The sequence below is a fragment of the Cyanistes caeruleus genome, chromosome 14, assembly GCF_971803275.1.
Source record: "Cyanistes caeruleus chromosome 14, bCyaCae1.hap1.1, whole genome shotgun sequence".
In the NCBI taxonomy this organism is placed as follows: domain Eukaryota; kingdom Metazoa; phylum Chordata; class Aves; order Passeriformes; family Paridae; genus Cyanistes; species Cyanistes caeruleus.
The window spans coordinates 5,561,121-5,577,166 of record NC_141714.1 but is presented as its reverse complement, the minus strand read 5'-3'; the positions used below and the strand labels follow the sequence as shown (position 1 = coordinate 5,577,166).

Genomic DNA, 16,046 nt, shown 5'->3' with positions numbered 1-16,046 from the left:
GACACAATTGGCCAGGTACAAACCAAACAATAATAATACTGGTTGCTATGTGATCATTCTTTCTCCTTTTAGAGGAATTCTGGAGTTGGGAATATGTCCATCTGGGTTAGCAGTTGTGTGGCATTCTACAAACTATCTGTTGTTCAGATCATTTTTCTTTCTACCACCAGCTTTACATTCCCACAGGCTCCTTTCTACATGCCCTGTCTGATAGTTTCAGATGGAGCCAGAAACGTCAGATCAAACTTACCTCTCGTGGGCTTTCACCTCGCGCTGCAGAACAGATCCTGATCAGCCAGCCTCGCCCTGCAAGGGCTGCAGACACAGCTGTGTGCCTCAGACCTGCTGTGACAAACATGGCAAGCAGCACCACAGCTCAGCCTGCCTGTCCACTGCTCCTTCATTCCAACACGCACAGAACAAGAGTAAAGCTACAAATCTCAATGCAGGTGCTTCTCAAGCTGTGGTAGTATTCCCACATATTTCAGTGAGGGAGAAGGAAGTGTATTCCTTTTGCCACATCAAAATTAAGTTAGCAAAATTTCTTAAAAATGTTGTGAACTAAACTCAAAATTATCACTATTGAAACAGCTGATTGACTTTATTGTACACTATTTTAATTTACTCTTACCTCAGATCCATGCAACAAATGAAACATCTTGGGGAAGGGAAAAGGTAACATTTGTTTTTGCTACAAATTTATTTTGTGTGTCTTTGAGGGGAAAATATAGTGCTCTTGACTGTTTTGACTGTTATAATTTTAACAGACATCATGTGGCACTGTTACTGTTACTAGGGAAGGCTTCATTTCATCTTAATGAAAGGATTGGATTTATCAATTATGGTATGAAGAACGCAGAGGTTATCCTTGATAAGTGGACTTGTAACTGAAGGCAACGATGGGCAATCATCACAAATATCAAACATAACTTGAGAACGTGTAAGAAATGTTTCTTAACATTTGCATTTCAAAAGGGATTATGAAATATACATTCTGTGCTATCTCATTTTTATCTGATAGTTTTTTTCTTTGTAATTTAGAGAAACGTTGGATCAAAGAAGAGTCAATTACAGACATGCATTGTTATTGAGCAAAAACAAATCTTAATAAGGTTTGTACCCTATTTAATCACTATGTCATAGTAATAGAGAAACTATTTATTAAAATGTTACCTTAGTTTAATTACTAAGTTTAATTACAACGGCATACAGTTGTTGCTTCTCTAAGACAATTATGCCACATAAGACTAAAAAGAAATAATTCAGATAGTTTCACTTCAAAGAAATCCATTAGGATCTTGTTTGGGAATACTTTGATCCTGTCTATTTTATACTTAGCAAAATTGAGATGTGGAGAAATATTCTCTCCCAGCTGCAGTAAATAAATGTTACCAGCTGCACCCCACCAGCCTGGGCTCAACCTCACCCATCATTTTAATTTAAGCTCTGGCAGACTTGCTGTCTGGGCAGTGGGAATCATGAAGGAAAACTGGGTATGCAAGAGCCACTCACATGCTACTGGAAAACAGAAGGCCACGAGCAGCAAGAGGTATCTTTAGAAGAACTGAACCCTAAACTATTTCTTTCTCATGATTAATAAAAATAATACAAAAGAGGTGGACCGAAGAAGTTGATCTAATGAAAAAAAAAAGTGGAAGAGATGTGCAGTGTTATTTGCCTCACCATGAAAGGACATGACAGTAATAATCATTTCTCATGCTGAATTACAGGAGGCACAAGACTGAAATTAACGCCCAATTAAAGCATGACTACTTTGTTGGTTGCTCAGGAATATGCATTTTGTCAGAACCTCATCAAGTTCCACTGGTCTTTGCATTTTAAACAAAGGCTACCCAAATAGGACCTCACTAATGCTGAGCACATTCTGGGAAGTGTAATTAGTTCAGCTGCAGAGAAGGGGATTCAGGACAGGAATCTGCCACTGAACTTACAGAGAACTGCAGTGGAAATGCAGGAGGTGCTTCACTATCTCCTGTTCCACACACATGGATTACCAGACCTGTTTGGGACTATCTCTGTTCAACAGGCTGCTCCAGAATGGTTTCTCCTAACCATCTGGTAAATGGGATTATTTTCTCATGTTATTGCTCCTGCCCCCACTTATTTTTTATATTTCTTGATTGCACTAAGCCTCTGTTTGAGATTTCAAAGCTATTTCTTTGGCAGCTCTTACAAATGTCTCATTAATTCTTCCTCTCCAACTCTGTACCATGCACAATAACACTCTCATTTTGGTTTTATTTTCTTTAAATCCATGAAGAAAGTTTAGAAGAAAAAATTCTGGCATCTTTATTAACATACACCTCTATTTACATATAGCAAGGGAACCCCTTCTAAAATTGCATCAAGATGTTAAAGTACCCCGTGAAAATGAAGAGGAAGCAGGAAAAGCCTCATGATAAAGCAGCTGCTCCCAGGATTTGCTAGAGAAAGCAACAGCCATGTTCCTTTTGCAGATAATAAACAGAGTCCGTGCAACTGGAGAGGCAGGGTGTGGATTAATAACACCTTCTGCAACAGTAATAATGTGTCTGTATTACTTGTTTTTCAGAAGAGCAATTTTCTTCACACTAATAAATCTAACTGCAGAAATATGGCTTATGTCACAAAGGTGCATTGCAGCAGCGTAGTCTTTATCACTGAGGTGAGAAATACCTTTTATGTTTATTAATACACTGTTTTTAAAACATATCTTGAAAATGTAAGCAGTGTCATTACACATTCTCAGTGCAGCCAAGATGCATTATTCATGATAGCTGTGATAAGCCACTTGTCCTAGAATGCTTTATCCACCCTGGGGCTCCTCAGTGTTGGCTTTCAAAGGTAGAGAAGCACAGAGCTTTAAGAGCTCCAGCAAAGCTCATTTCCTGCAGGTGGGAATGCTGAGCAGGATCAGTACAGCATCTGCCCTGAGAACTCCCCTGAGACAGCCACGAGTCTTTCCTGAGAGGGGTAAAGGCTCCTCTGCCCAGGGAAGGGGTGTGATTTTTTGAGTGCCAAAAAATCACAGAGACATCACACACAGCCTTTTCAAGTTCCTGGGTAGCAAGTACCAAATCTGCTACAGGTATTTCATCTATTTGAGAAAGATGCTCGTAATTTGTAGCGTTAGGACTTGTAGAGAAGGCAAAAGAGCGTGGCTTTTAGGATAATTTGTGCTGCAAAATTTCCAACCACATTTCCCGCTCAGAGGTTGAACTTGTCAGGTCAGGTGTACTCTTGTTTCTGGACCAGCAATGAACATAAATGAAAAACCTCTGAGTAAGATCATTTGATTGCACAAGAATTAAATGATTACATAGGTCCTGTGGTGCATATCAGACACTCCACTATGGCTACACATTTATTCCATGAAAATTATTTCTGAGGGCAGTGAAAAGCAGCACTTAACTCCTACTGACTTCAAAAATGAGATACTCATTTGAGAGGGCTTTGACCCAATTCATGGCTGTAAATGGAAATTTTATTAATTCCATTGAAATACCCTTTAATAGATCAGGACAGATCCCAGGTTACTCTTTTGCAATGGGCAGAGACATAAGAACTCTCTAATTGATTCTGGTCAAATTTCTACAAAGTCAAATTGTGGCAGGTTTAGCTGGGGCAGAATTAATTTTCCTCATAATAGCAGGTACAGGGCTGTGTTTTGGATTGTGCTGAAAACAGTGCTGACAATTCAGGGATGATTTTGTTATTGCTGAGCAAGGGTTAGGGAGTCAAGCCCTTCCCTGCTTCCCACAAACCAGCGAGGAGGCTGGGGGTGCCCCAGGAGCTGGGAGGGGACACAGCCAGGACAGCTGACCCCAACTGACCCAGGGGAGATCCCAGATCAGATGGCACCGTGCCCAGCACACAGAGCTGGGGAGAAAAAGTAAGTTTGGAATGATGATATTTGTCTTCCCAAGTCACACTATGAGTGATAGTGCCCAGCTTTCCTGGGGGTGTCTGAGCACATGGGAAGTGGTGAATGAATTCCTTGATTTGCATTGCTTGTCTGAATGGCTTTTGCTTGACCTGTTAAGCTGTCTTTATCTCAACCCTCAAGTTTTCCAGCTTTTACCAGTTCTGACTGTCTCCCCCTCCCACAGGGGTGGTAGCAGGTAGAGTAGGGTGGAGGGGAAAAGGGTGAGCATCTATGGGGGGCTTAGCTGCCAGATGAAGTTAAATCATGACTAAAGTTCAGAAAAAATTTCACTAACAACATAATGGAGCTGTATTGTCATAAACCCTGAAATGCATCAGCCCCACTTTGGATGTGTTGCCCTTCCCTGAGGCTGGCAGGGTACTGAATATCAACATGCAATTCATGAGCTACCAGGAACTACATGGTTTGTCATATGCATTTCTATTTCACTGTTCAGAAACCACCAAGAGCTCTCCAAAAACCTCAGTTTACCACTTATCCCTCTCTAACGTGGTCAGAATCCTTTAGTAGTTTATTTTTGATAATAACACTTTTTGGGAATATTTCTAGTGAGAGGGCAGGACAACATATACACAGGAAAACATCAGAATTACTATTCTAACAAAAATTTAATACTTTATGAATAAATTAACTTAATGGAAAAAAAATGTTCTGAAGAGACCAATGCTTTACACAGCAGACTCTACACATGGATTCAACTACAGCAACTCGTAGAACCAGTTGGGAGAAAAGTGTTAAGTCTGGAGCTTTTTAATGATGCGCAGAAAAACAAATCTGACTTCTGTGCAGATGTTGACTGTGCAGCATAGCAGCACATAGTCTACTACAGAACCTCTTTAACAATAACCTTAAATTCCTGCTGGCATTAAATGGAAAAATCTAACAACTATAAAGAGAAAAAGACAAATGCCACACAAAAGCTCCTTGACAACACTACAATAGCAAAGTTGAAGGCAAAGAGTTGGAAATCCCAATCTCTGAAACTTCATTATTTCTGACACCAGCTGACATTCTGTTAAAACATCAGTATAAATGCATACAAACTATGGAATTAGGCATACAAAAAGTACCTGGAGAGTCTTTTGGTATAACAGAATGCTTTACTAGTCTTTTATTCTATATTGTCCAAACAATGGCTATGATATTCTATGGTCTATTTGAAATGTTCCTCTAAGTTGTCTTTTCATCCTTTCTTTTTTTTATTTATTTTTACTTTTGATGACGTAGAAAATATAAAATATTTTAAAAGGCCTTTTTTTTTTTTTGGAGTGTTTGTTGTTGTTTGTGTTTTATCAGGGGAGGTTTGGCTTCTTAAAGCAACTCCTTCATAAAGGACTATCAGGGAAGTTTCCTTGATTTTTCTCAACAACACATTTTAAACTAACCTTACCAATAGAAAGGTGTTGCCATCACATATTTCATTTTTAGCAGTTTTTAGCTCAGATAATCTAGAAAACACTTTGCCCTTAGTTACTTCACCATCAAATTCAGCCAAGGGGTAAACTCCACAGAAAAGTGCAGATGCTATCAGAAAAACAGAGGGAATGAGATGGAAAGGAGAAAAATTTTAAATGGAAAGCAAAAATGCTGAAAGGTATAAAAATAAAGAAGAAAGATGGAAAACTATCCACATTCACAGCTTAGCTAACCCATCATGAAAAAATTTATCCAGATTCACAATATTCAGCTGTAGCAGTATCATGGTTTCCAGGTCCTTTGATCTCTACAAGAATTTGCCTTCATGTTCAAGATTCCCCCCTCACCAGCAAGTGCAGCAATGCTGCCAGTCTTGGAAAGAGGAGCTGCAGTCCTGGGGGCAGTGACAAAGCACAAGAATCCACAGACATGTTTAGGGAGCACCAGATTCCATTCAGTTTCAGACAGAACGACCTCCATTCACAAATGGGCTGAGAAGGGCCCTCAAAAGGTCACTACACAGAGACCCCTTCCTGTTATTGCTGAAACAAAATATTTTCCCCCTTGTTTTCTCACTAAAATCTTCTGTATCAGCATATGCAAAAGCAAAAAATTTGCACTTTATAATTTTTCTCCAGTAAGGCAGGAAGTGAGTGGTGCAACTTCATCATCCAGTGGTTGCATAAGGCCCGGATGGATGAGCAGTAAATAGAAATTTTGCTGTTCCTTATTCTACCTAGAGACACAGGAACTGTGCTACCATCACTGAGCCATCATATCTGAAAGGGCTGGTCCCCAAAGGTGCACTCTGGCAAGATTACAAACTACTCATCCAGAGGAAAGTGTTTCTTAGTCTGGAAGTGTCATTAGAGATAAACTGCTCCTAAACTCATGGGTAAGCAGGTATTCTGAGAGTAATGTGTATTTACCACCTGGCTTGTGCATGCAAAATTTGGACCATATTGGGTTTGCTTCCTCTGTTTCTCATCGAATGAAAAATAATTACATAAAAGAATATTTGTCTCTGAGCATCTCCATAAATTAACAGGAAAAATTCTCAAAGTAATTGAGGTTGGAAGCCATAACCGAATTCAAAACATTTCTACCAATCTGTGATTCTTTACACGACAAGTGATTTTATCTTTTCAAGGCTTACTGGATTCAGCACTCTGCCTCTCTAGTACATTGCTACATTCGGAAAAGCAGCTGGTGATAAACATGCAGCACTTCTTCAGTTTAATAATAAGTGTATAGAACCTAATGATTTTGGCAAGCTTTTAACATTTTATTACAGGCAATGTGTTTGCAGCAATGTGTAACACAGCAATAACAAAGAAAACAAAACTGTCTGTTGCTCCAAATGTTTACAGAGTGCAGATGCACAAGCTCTTTGCAAATCTGATATAGGTAGGGCATAAATCAACCTCTTCCACTTACACTCCACAAAGTTTATCTTCAAAGCAAGTAATGAACTGAATATACTGTGGGAAAGATCTCTTCCACCAGAAAAAAAAAGAAGTTTTACTGCCACACCAGATTCTCTTTTAAAGGGACTTATGAGCTCTCCAAGCTAATGGTGTATAATTAGGAGATAGTGGAAAAATGATGCCAACTGTCCTTTGAGGTTTTACTGGTTTCTCTCAGAGAACTTTGAAGCCTCACTCCAGTTGAAAGACTGGTGCTGTTCTGTAAATGCACTGTGAGAATCAGATGTAAATGCCTCAACATCCTTCTCAGGACTCTACTTTAGTCCCTTTCCTGAGGTTCATGGTGATTTCTACCCGAGTTCAGAAGCTGAAGACTGCACAGCAACAGGAGGGACAGCTGCTTAAAAGACCAGACTTACAGACTTATTCCTGAAGGTTCAGCCTTTTTCTACTACACCATTAATGTGTAATAAAAATATTCCCCAGGAATGCAAAGCCACTTCTGGACATTAATGGCTTACCATACAAAGATGTAAAGTTAGCAGAAATTGCCACAGTATTTAAAAGTTTTCTAACACGTGTTTAAACTCTTTGAGGTGTGGTATGCCACTTATTAACAAATGATGGGTTTCTATTATCAGTAAATTCTCTGAAACTCTCTAAATGGAGAGATTCACGTTACATCACTTTATCTGACTCACCAGTGCCCTCCAAGAGGTGAGGCCCAGAGGGATTCTGAATGCAGGCACTGGAGGAACCAAAGGGCACAGGGTCTGCAACACTGTGTTCCCATCTCTTTGATCAGCTAAGGTATTTAGTTCTCTTGTCTACATTTTCTACACTTTTCTTCTCAATGAACCATTCAAACATTTAATATTGTATTCATAGCAAAAGAACAGGGAAACAAACCAGTGGTTCACTTTCTACAGAGCTTCTCACGTTTAAAATACATGTCATTCTGCTAAAGAGAAACATTAAATATTTTATTGATATCTTTTTCTCCTAAGCAAATTCACTTGAATCATTCACAATTCTGTCATTCTGTGATTTTTACACTTTTACTGCATCCTTTCAAAATGAAAGTAGAATGAGTATGAAACTTGTCTAGTTCATGATCATGCAGAAAGCAATAATGGCACTTTGGTATGGCTACAGAAGCCTTCCAGAACCATGAAAATATTAAGACCAGTTGAGAGTTTCTATGAATTAAGTTACAAATTGTACCAAAAAGAATTGTTTTCTGTTATAATATTATGATTCTGTTACTTCAAATAGTAGCTTTTTTTTCTCTTGGTTAAGCTACTCTGCTGTTGCTGCTGGTGAGACATGGAAAAAACAAAGAAAAAAGGAAAAAAAGGCAATTCCTTGTTTAAAGTCAGCCAGATGGCATCAGAAACGAGAGACCCTTTTGTTTCTGACATCCACAGCCTATCTGGTCTTAGGAAGGTTTTTTTACCACAGGTGGGGGTGCGGGACTTTTTCAAAATAGATGTCAACTTTCCTAAGCAGGCACTGGTCCCAATATTAGATAAATATGAGTCATTCCTGCAGGAATTTCTAATGGCAAACAAACTTAAGTGCTAAAATAAGTGGTCTTAAGACTCTTTCTTCCTGTGAGCATTTAGTCTGGCAAAAGCCCAGCCAGTGCAAGAGAACTCAGGAAGCGACACAAGGACACCTGAAATAGGCACACTTAACATTCACATGAATATTTATGGAAGTGTTTCGCACTATTGACTCTGCTCTTGTTACTAAACATAATCAATTTAAGTTAATTAGTACTAGTATACTTTTGGGATGTGAAAGATCAAAATATTGTTTTACTATTATTGCTAATTAATAATTTTCTATGGCTGCAAAGAGTAGCTACCTTGATTCTTATTTTAAATATAAGTTTTAACAAAACACAAGGAGCAAACTTTTCCATTCTTAGGTCAAACTAGAAAAGTAAGATTATGGAAAAATTACCTTGTTGAAAAGCATCCCATATATTTATACATCCACTTATGGTATGCTTATTCCCTCAATTAACCTGTAGGGTTAAGAGCAAAGAAGGAGGAAAGAAAAAAGTGTCATTTATTGAACTTAGAGTTTTCCACTATATTTACTTAAGGCATAAATATTTTTGTTACCTCAGAATTTGATTTCTGTAACATTAGTGAATGCCAGTGATTCTTACTGTTTAAAAGAATACAAAACCTCAAAGGGAACAGACTGATTTTCCCTTTAGTTAGAACATTCCTGCTGAACACTGGGCCAGGCCATTTTAAAATTAAACACTTTCATTTTTCATTTTAAATACGCACTAAGAAAATTGCATTTTGAATAGAGAATTATTTTAACTTCAGTTCAAATTTCATTGCCCATCCCAATACCCCTGTAGTTAAATTTCCTCCAGGACACTTCAGAGAGTGAGTGAATATGTAGTGAAAGCTCAGGATTCAAGTGTTCCTTCACTCATTGCATAAAATGGCTAAAAAAATACTATTGCAGACTGAGGACAAAATTGCAGAGGTTCATAGCCATGTCTAGCCAACCCATATGTCAATAAAGAGCAACAAAGGATCCTTCCCAGTGTTTGCCAAGCAGTGCCCAGCAACATGATTCAGCAGCCATTTAAAAATAAAAGCTTTTGTTAAAGCCCATGAAAAAGCAGCTTGCTTTGTTCCAATTTTCATCATGGCCCAACATTACTCAGCTTTACTCATTATTTCTCTTTCAAATCCAAGGAGGAAGAGTCTGAAGAAGCAAACAATGTTTGAAAGAGTGGTTAGACTGCCAGAGAGTTGCAAACTTAACTGCAGAACCTTGTCCCTTGCTTTTGCCACTGCAAAAAATTTTATTATAAAACACTTTTAAGAGATTTTTCAGGTAAGTAATTGCCCTGATATCAGTGGATGTTCTCTAATTGAAGTGCTGATGTGCTCCAGTATTTTACTGAAGGAAGATCTGAGCTACCATATGCAATGTATACATTAAACTTCTTAAACATGAATTGTAAGAAAACACACATTTGTGAAAAGCAATTAACATTTTACACCATTAGTAACTTCAAATTAATTTTTAGAAATCTTCCAAGCATTAAATTATATGTTATCTAATTATTGTCCGTTATTATTTGCATAAATGAATTTTCATTTTCTTGAATACAATTGCTAAGATACTCAAGGTCAGTGATGTGTTTTGTGTTCCCAGATAGAATACAAAATAATTACTGCACAGTCTACAGCGTCTTGGTCTTCAGCAGAAATATAATGTTCTGAAACACACACAAAATTATAATTCCTATTAACCAAAAAGTCCCCAGCTTTCCCCCTTTTCTTTTGTGTTCATAACTACACACTGTGAAAGTGGAAATGTGCTTAGGAGCTGATTGCACCAACTTCTTGAAACTCTCTTGTCCCTGGGGAGGGCAAAAACAATCACCTCTAATATTTAAGTACAAGTATTGTTTCAACACATTTCTTGAAAACAAAGAGGTCTGCAGGAGTTCAAGTCCTGGATGAGAAACAGGATGGGAATAGGACACAAAGGGAAAAATCCAAACCAAGCCACACACTGGAACTCAACAGACACATTCTTGCAGCTCTGGGTGCAGTGGGTGCTCCAGGGTAGTTATTCTACTCCCTTCATTCCACTGCCCTAAAATGTAAATAATCTTGGCAACTCTGGACTGATACATGATGGAGAAGTACTGCCCACCTCCTTCTGGTTTTGTCTTTAACACCCACATACTTGAAATAGCTCCCGTTAACTTGTCTAAAAGGTAGCAAATTCCCCCAAAACGTTGCTGTGAGGTTTGTATGTGTGGATACTGCAGGATTAGGCTTTAAATCTATGAGGAGAAATTGCAGAATAGGTTCTGTTGCAGATGATATTTTGCAAACACTGGACACCCTGCTTAGCTCCACTTCCCTACAGCATCCACCACAGGGAACACCCCTGTTATCCAAGTACTTGAAAGACACAGGACCTTAGTCCAAAAAGCAATTTAAAACTAAAGTAACAACATCTTCATATTCTATTTATTATCGCTGGCCTTTAGTCCTAACAGAATTTTTCTGCTTCACCTTTGATAGTCATGGTCTTTTCTTGCTGTAACCCTGCAGTGTTATACCTATTTAAATCCACTGAATGTCATGGTAAATGACTACTCTATAATGCTGCTTTCTTAACATATTTTCAGGCATATATTTTACAGAATAAGCTAAACATTAATCATGGCCTAATCTTTTAATTCGCTTTGAAGTTCAAATTTAGTCTCCAAAACACAGTCATTTTATGGAACACCTACAATTTCTGTATATCAACCAACATAAAGTGGGAATTATTTGAAAATATGCATTTTTCCCAGTGTAATTTTCAAATTACATTAGCACATTTTTGCTGCTACCCAAGAAGAAGTAGCAGTATTATACATTCAGAAAAGAGAAAATGTCATCTAATGACTGTATTACTTCAGGCTTCATTCATCAGCCATTTCTGGCTATCATCATTGAGATTATTACCTTGGCATTTTTTTGGCCAAGGACAAGAGTGCTAATTCTAAGTCCTTTGACAGGCAGCATCTGAAAAATAGAAAGCAATAATATCTCCTGGTAGATTTGCTGATAAAATATCTGACATAATTATGTTTTTAACTGGAGGGAATCAAAACATCTGATATTCTAGGTCAGGATGATAGAATTTCACAAAAAAAGAGAAGAAGAAAAAATTTCAATCTTAAATCTGCCATAGATGATTAAATTCCACGTAAATCTCACAAAGACATGAGAGCTGTGACTTCATCCACCAAGGTGACCAGATCCTGAGCAGCTGCATCCCACAGCAAACTGCAGCACACAGGGGTTTCCTGAGCTGGGGAAAAACAGAGGAGCACAGGGATCCACTCAGAGCCAGCAGATCCTACAGCCCACGACCACACAGAAAGGAGAGGGCTGGGAGAAATGGGCTGGAAGCAGGAGGATGCTGAGTATTTTAAAGTGCTCAAGTGACCTTGCAGCTGGGGATCACCCTTGATAAACGTGTGAACAGCCACCAGTGATCCTCGAGCATGGACAAGTTGCTGTGGTGCCTTTGTCCCCACTCTGCTCCTCTGCCCAGGTGTTCCTTCAGGAATCTGCCAGTTAGTGAGGTAAAGAAAATTAATTACCAACATTCCAAGGATGTCTTATCTCTAAACTTCAACAAAATACTGTTCTGCATCTATTTCTACTTAGAAATATGTGGGTAGAGAACAGCATGGTATTTTTTTGGTGAACAAAGTTATGTATGGGAAATATCATGACTGTGCCCTTGTCATTGCCTGTCGCTTCCAGCTTTTGTTGATCATGAGCTGCAATTACTGAAGGATCACTGTGAGCTATTCATACCAGAAGGATGCTGTTAACTCCTGCTTCAGTCATCTAACCTCTGACTGAGGCAGCTTTGAGCCAGTACTTGGACATCAATGACACTGAGAAGGCCTGAGCTTTCTCTTTTTATGTACATGTACATTAAAATGTCAATACTGTAAACAAACTGCTTATTAAAAACCCAGGCACGCCCATCACAGTAAGGTCATTACAAAGGAGCAGTCAAATATATTGACCTAATATCTGAGCTCTCCAATATCCAACTTATAAAATATGAACTTGGGAACAGAAATATTAATGGGACCACACAGGACAGTTTCATCTGCATGGGTCAAAAGGGAGCTATTAAGGTTTTTGCATACTCATGAGTCTTCCTCCTCTGTGGATGTGGAATGTTTGACTTTGAGTTTGCCTACAGAAACATGTCTGCAAGATCACAGCCTAAAATAACTTCTGGGAGCTGCAAGGCTTTTCTTGCACCAAGAGGCAGTGCTGGAACAGGAGCTCAGCAGACAGATGCTGAGCAGCAGTGGCTGTGCTATGCAAAGGTGCCATGTATGATCTGCAAACATGCTCTGGTGTCAGCCTCTTTTGTAAACACAAATGCTTTCTCATCCCTGTGAGCTTTAACATTCCACAGCTTATTGGTCATAAAACTTTCTTTGGGTAGGTAATTTGTGCTCCACCAATATTAGAAAAAGAATAGGACAACTTTTATAAATAAGCAGATGTTGTTCATTTTTTATTTCTCTCCTGCCAAGAACTGATTTACTGTAAATTCCCTCCATCTGGCAGGAAGCTAATCTGAATATGAATCAATCTATTCAGAAATAACTTCAAAAATTTCAGGCATTCATAAAAGGGCTTTTCCTGTACAATACCCTTTTCCAGTCATTCTACTCAGACAAGTAAGCTTTTCAAAGCAAATCAAGCTGAAATATCTTCAGATAATTCTTCAACTTGAATTTTTTATCAAGTCTATCACTATGGTATGAACTTATTTTGATTTTTCTGCTGTCCATAAACAAATATTTTCAGGGAAGTAAAGCACAGTATTCCAAAAAATTTGGGATAGGACGGAAATAATAATTGTCTATATTCAAAACATATAAAAATAATGTTCAATAAGACTGTCTTAAAATTGAATTTTAAACATTAGTTTTACAGTTCTGGCCCTTATTTTTCAAGTGCTCTCTTCCATCACTGGAAGAGACAGGTAAGTAAATATATATACACCCTTTCTTTAACAAGAGCAGTTCAGGGATAGCTTCCAACAATAAAATAATGCTATAACTAAGGTTTAGCTGCCAGATCTGTGTAAGTTATGTTTGTACAAAGTCAGCAGAAAAATCTTGTCTACAGAACCTGAGAATGATGAATAGATGCCTGTCTAATGAGAAAACAGAAAAGTGAACCAGCAAAACACCCTCCCCTAATTATCTGTAAAAGCACTATTTTTTTTTTTTTTTAAGTTAGTAACTGCAGTTAATCAGAGAAACAAGAATATGTTTCTTGTTGGGAAGAACTTCAAATCACGGTAAAATACCTATACTTAGGAAAGTACCTAAGGTACTTAGGTAAAATACCTGTCCTTAAATACATATATATTATAGGTATGCGCTCAATATTCACTAAGGATTTAATTCAACTTATATTCCTATCAAGGCCTTTGGCTTCCCATTCAGGAAAAAGCTAAATGTACCATCCATTGTGATTGGGAAAAGCATGTGTTAAAATTTTAATAGTTTAACTTCTTATACTTAAATCTGAACAGCTGCTTAACACAATGAAGTACTAAGGCTAAAGCAATCAGCATCAAATTCTGAGCTTGGGGGGAATAATGGAAAACAGAAAAAAAATGTATTCCTGAGGACTGATAAGTGCATCCCATTCTAAACAGAAAGAGCAATATAAAAGAACTAAAAAAAAGAAGGGAAAAAAAAAAAAGGACTTAGAAGGTAGAAGAGTTGCAGAACCCAAATGGGCAACAAAAAGGAAATGCTGATGAAATGAAGAGAGCTCCTAGATAGCTTCAGTATTGTGAGGGAGGAATGTGCTCACAGCAGGAATAAAAAGACAAGTGAATGAGAGTGGATTGACCGAGGGATGGAGGCAGGGGAGGTGGCTGCCCTTCCATTATCCTGAGCCAGTGATCCGAGCTCACATCATAGGGCTGAGCAAAAGGCTGCACCTTGCAGTGTGGGGAACAGAGGGACCAGTCACAAGGAGATCACAGAACTGGAAAGCACCACAGAATGTTTTTAGCGGTTTAAAGTTTGGAAATAAATTATTGAGAGGACCCAGAAAGGAGTTAAAAGAATTTGATGTAGAAATAACCTCCCTGTTATGCACACCAGAGCTGCAGCAGTGGGGACAGGGATGGTTTTGTACCTGCTTCTGTCCAGCAGAAGAAATCCTGCAAGTAGCTGAGACATTCTCCAGGTGATTAGGATGCTCCTGCTTGAGCACTTGAATTGTGTCTGCTTTAAAGACAGCAGTGGAGCAAAATATTTTGCTCAGCTGGTTTTTGGCTCCAACTCAAAAAAAGTCATTTTTACAGACTTGGGAGAATATTTACTTAGTGCATTGGAAAAGCAAAATCAAAAAGACCAGAGTGCTCACTCAGTCTTGCAGTTAGAAGATTTAAACCACTGAGGTTATGAAATCCATCCTGTGACAATTCCCCTGTGACTTTTCTTCACGTGCATTTTGTGACACATCTCCAAAGGCCTCTGCATTCATTTCTCCCAGACCACATCCTCACTTGATGAGAGTTTGGCATCCTCGACCTGAAGAGAGGCATTTGTGCCGGAGTTCCCCTCTCCCTGTAACAATCTCCCACTGTCCAAGAAACGCAGCAGGGCAGGGAGGAGAGGTCACACAGCACAGCTCTGGCACCTGTGAGCATAACCAGCCTTGAACAGGACTTTACAATTTTGTGCTGGAATTTCCAGGCTAATGATTGAATTTAATACAAGAATATTTGCACTCCCTTTTTGTACAGGACAATTGGCACCCTGAGCTGCTCCTGATTTCCATGAGAAACAGTTTGTACTTTCTCACTTCACAGTTTTATCAGATATTCACCTCATCCCTGATTCACCTGGAGTTTTCAAATATTTTGTTAATTAAAATCTAAGAAAAGCATGCTTGCAGAATGTAAAACAAAAAATCCACTCATAAAAAGTGGCAAAATGGAATCCCCTCTCCCATTAGTAACTGCATGCAGCGAAAAGAAGTACACTACAAAATCTCTGATGAAATATATAAAGGAGATATTTTCATTTAATTATTTCATTAGTGTAATACAGGGTTTATTACAAGTACTTTACTGCATTTCACCTAGAGGTTTGATGTGTGCAAAATGGATTAATTGCTTATTAGATTTTTGTATAACTGAAGACAGTATATAACTTTAGAGGAAAATCCAGAGGTAAACTAATCTAAATTGCAAACCATATCACTCAAGAGCTCCTTAAAATACAGCATAAATTCTGATTGTTCTAATGAAAGCACTGTATAAAGTCATGACCTTAACAGCCAGATAGGGTGCTCCCTTCATTATTTCATTTGCTTTAGAGGATACTCTGAAAAAAATGAAAAATCTACTTGGATTATAATGAGAGTAGTCTAGATTAGGTAGCATTTTTCACTAAAAAACAAAAATAAGAAAAGTGTGAACAGAAACCAACTATTGTTGCATTGTCTAGTTACAAAAAGTTTTCAGAAGGAAAACAGAAATCATATTTTAATATAAACTTTACAGAAAAAGGATATTGTTATGTTTTATAAAACATAATAGTAATTCAGTAAAATATTCCTAGTACATATCCCTAAAATTTTAAGCTGAAGAGCAGTTTTCCTTGTAAAACAGGACTGGTACATTCAATCTGCTCACATACT

General features: G+C 38.1%; 1 protein-coding gene across 1 annotated transcript in view; it reads right to left on the bottom strand.

Moving 5' to 3' along the window:
• LOC111929355 (leucine-rich repeat and calponin homology domain-containing protein 2-like) overlaps positions 1 to 16,046 on the bottom strand; it is a 108,720-nt gene that overhangs the window by 35,409 nt on the left and 57,265 nt on the right. The window contains exon 8 of the mRNA XM_086850890.1: positions 8,758 to 8,821. The gene's annotated coding sequence lies outside the window, so the exon portion shown is untranslated. The remainder of the gene's footprint in view (positions 1 to 8,757; positions 8,822 to 16,046) is intronic.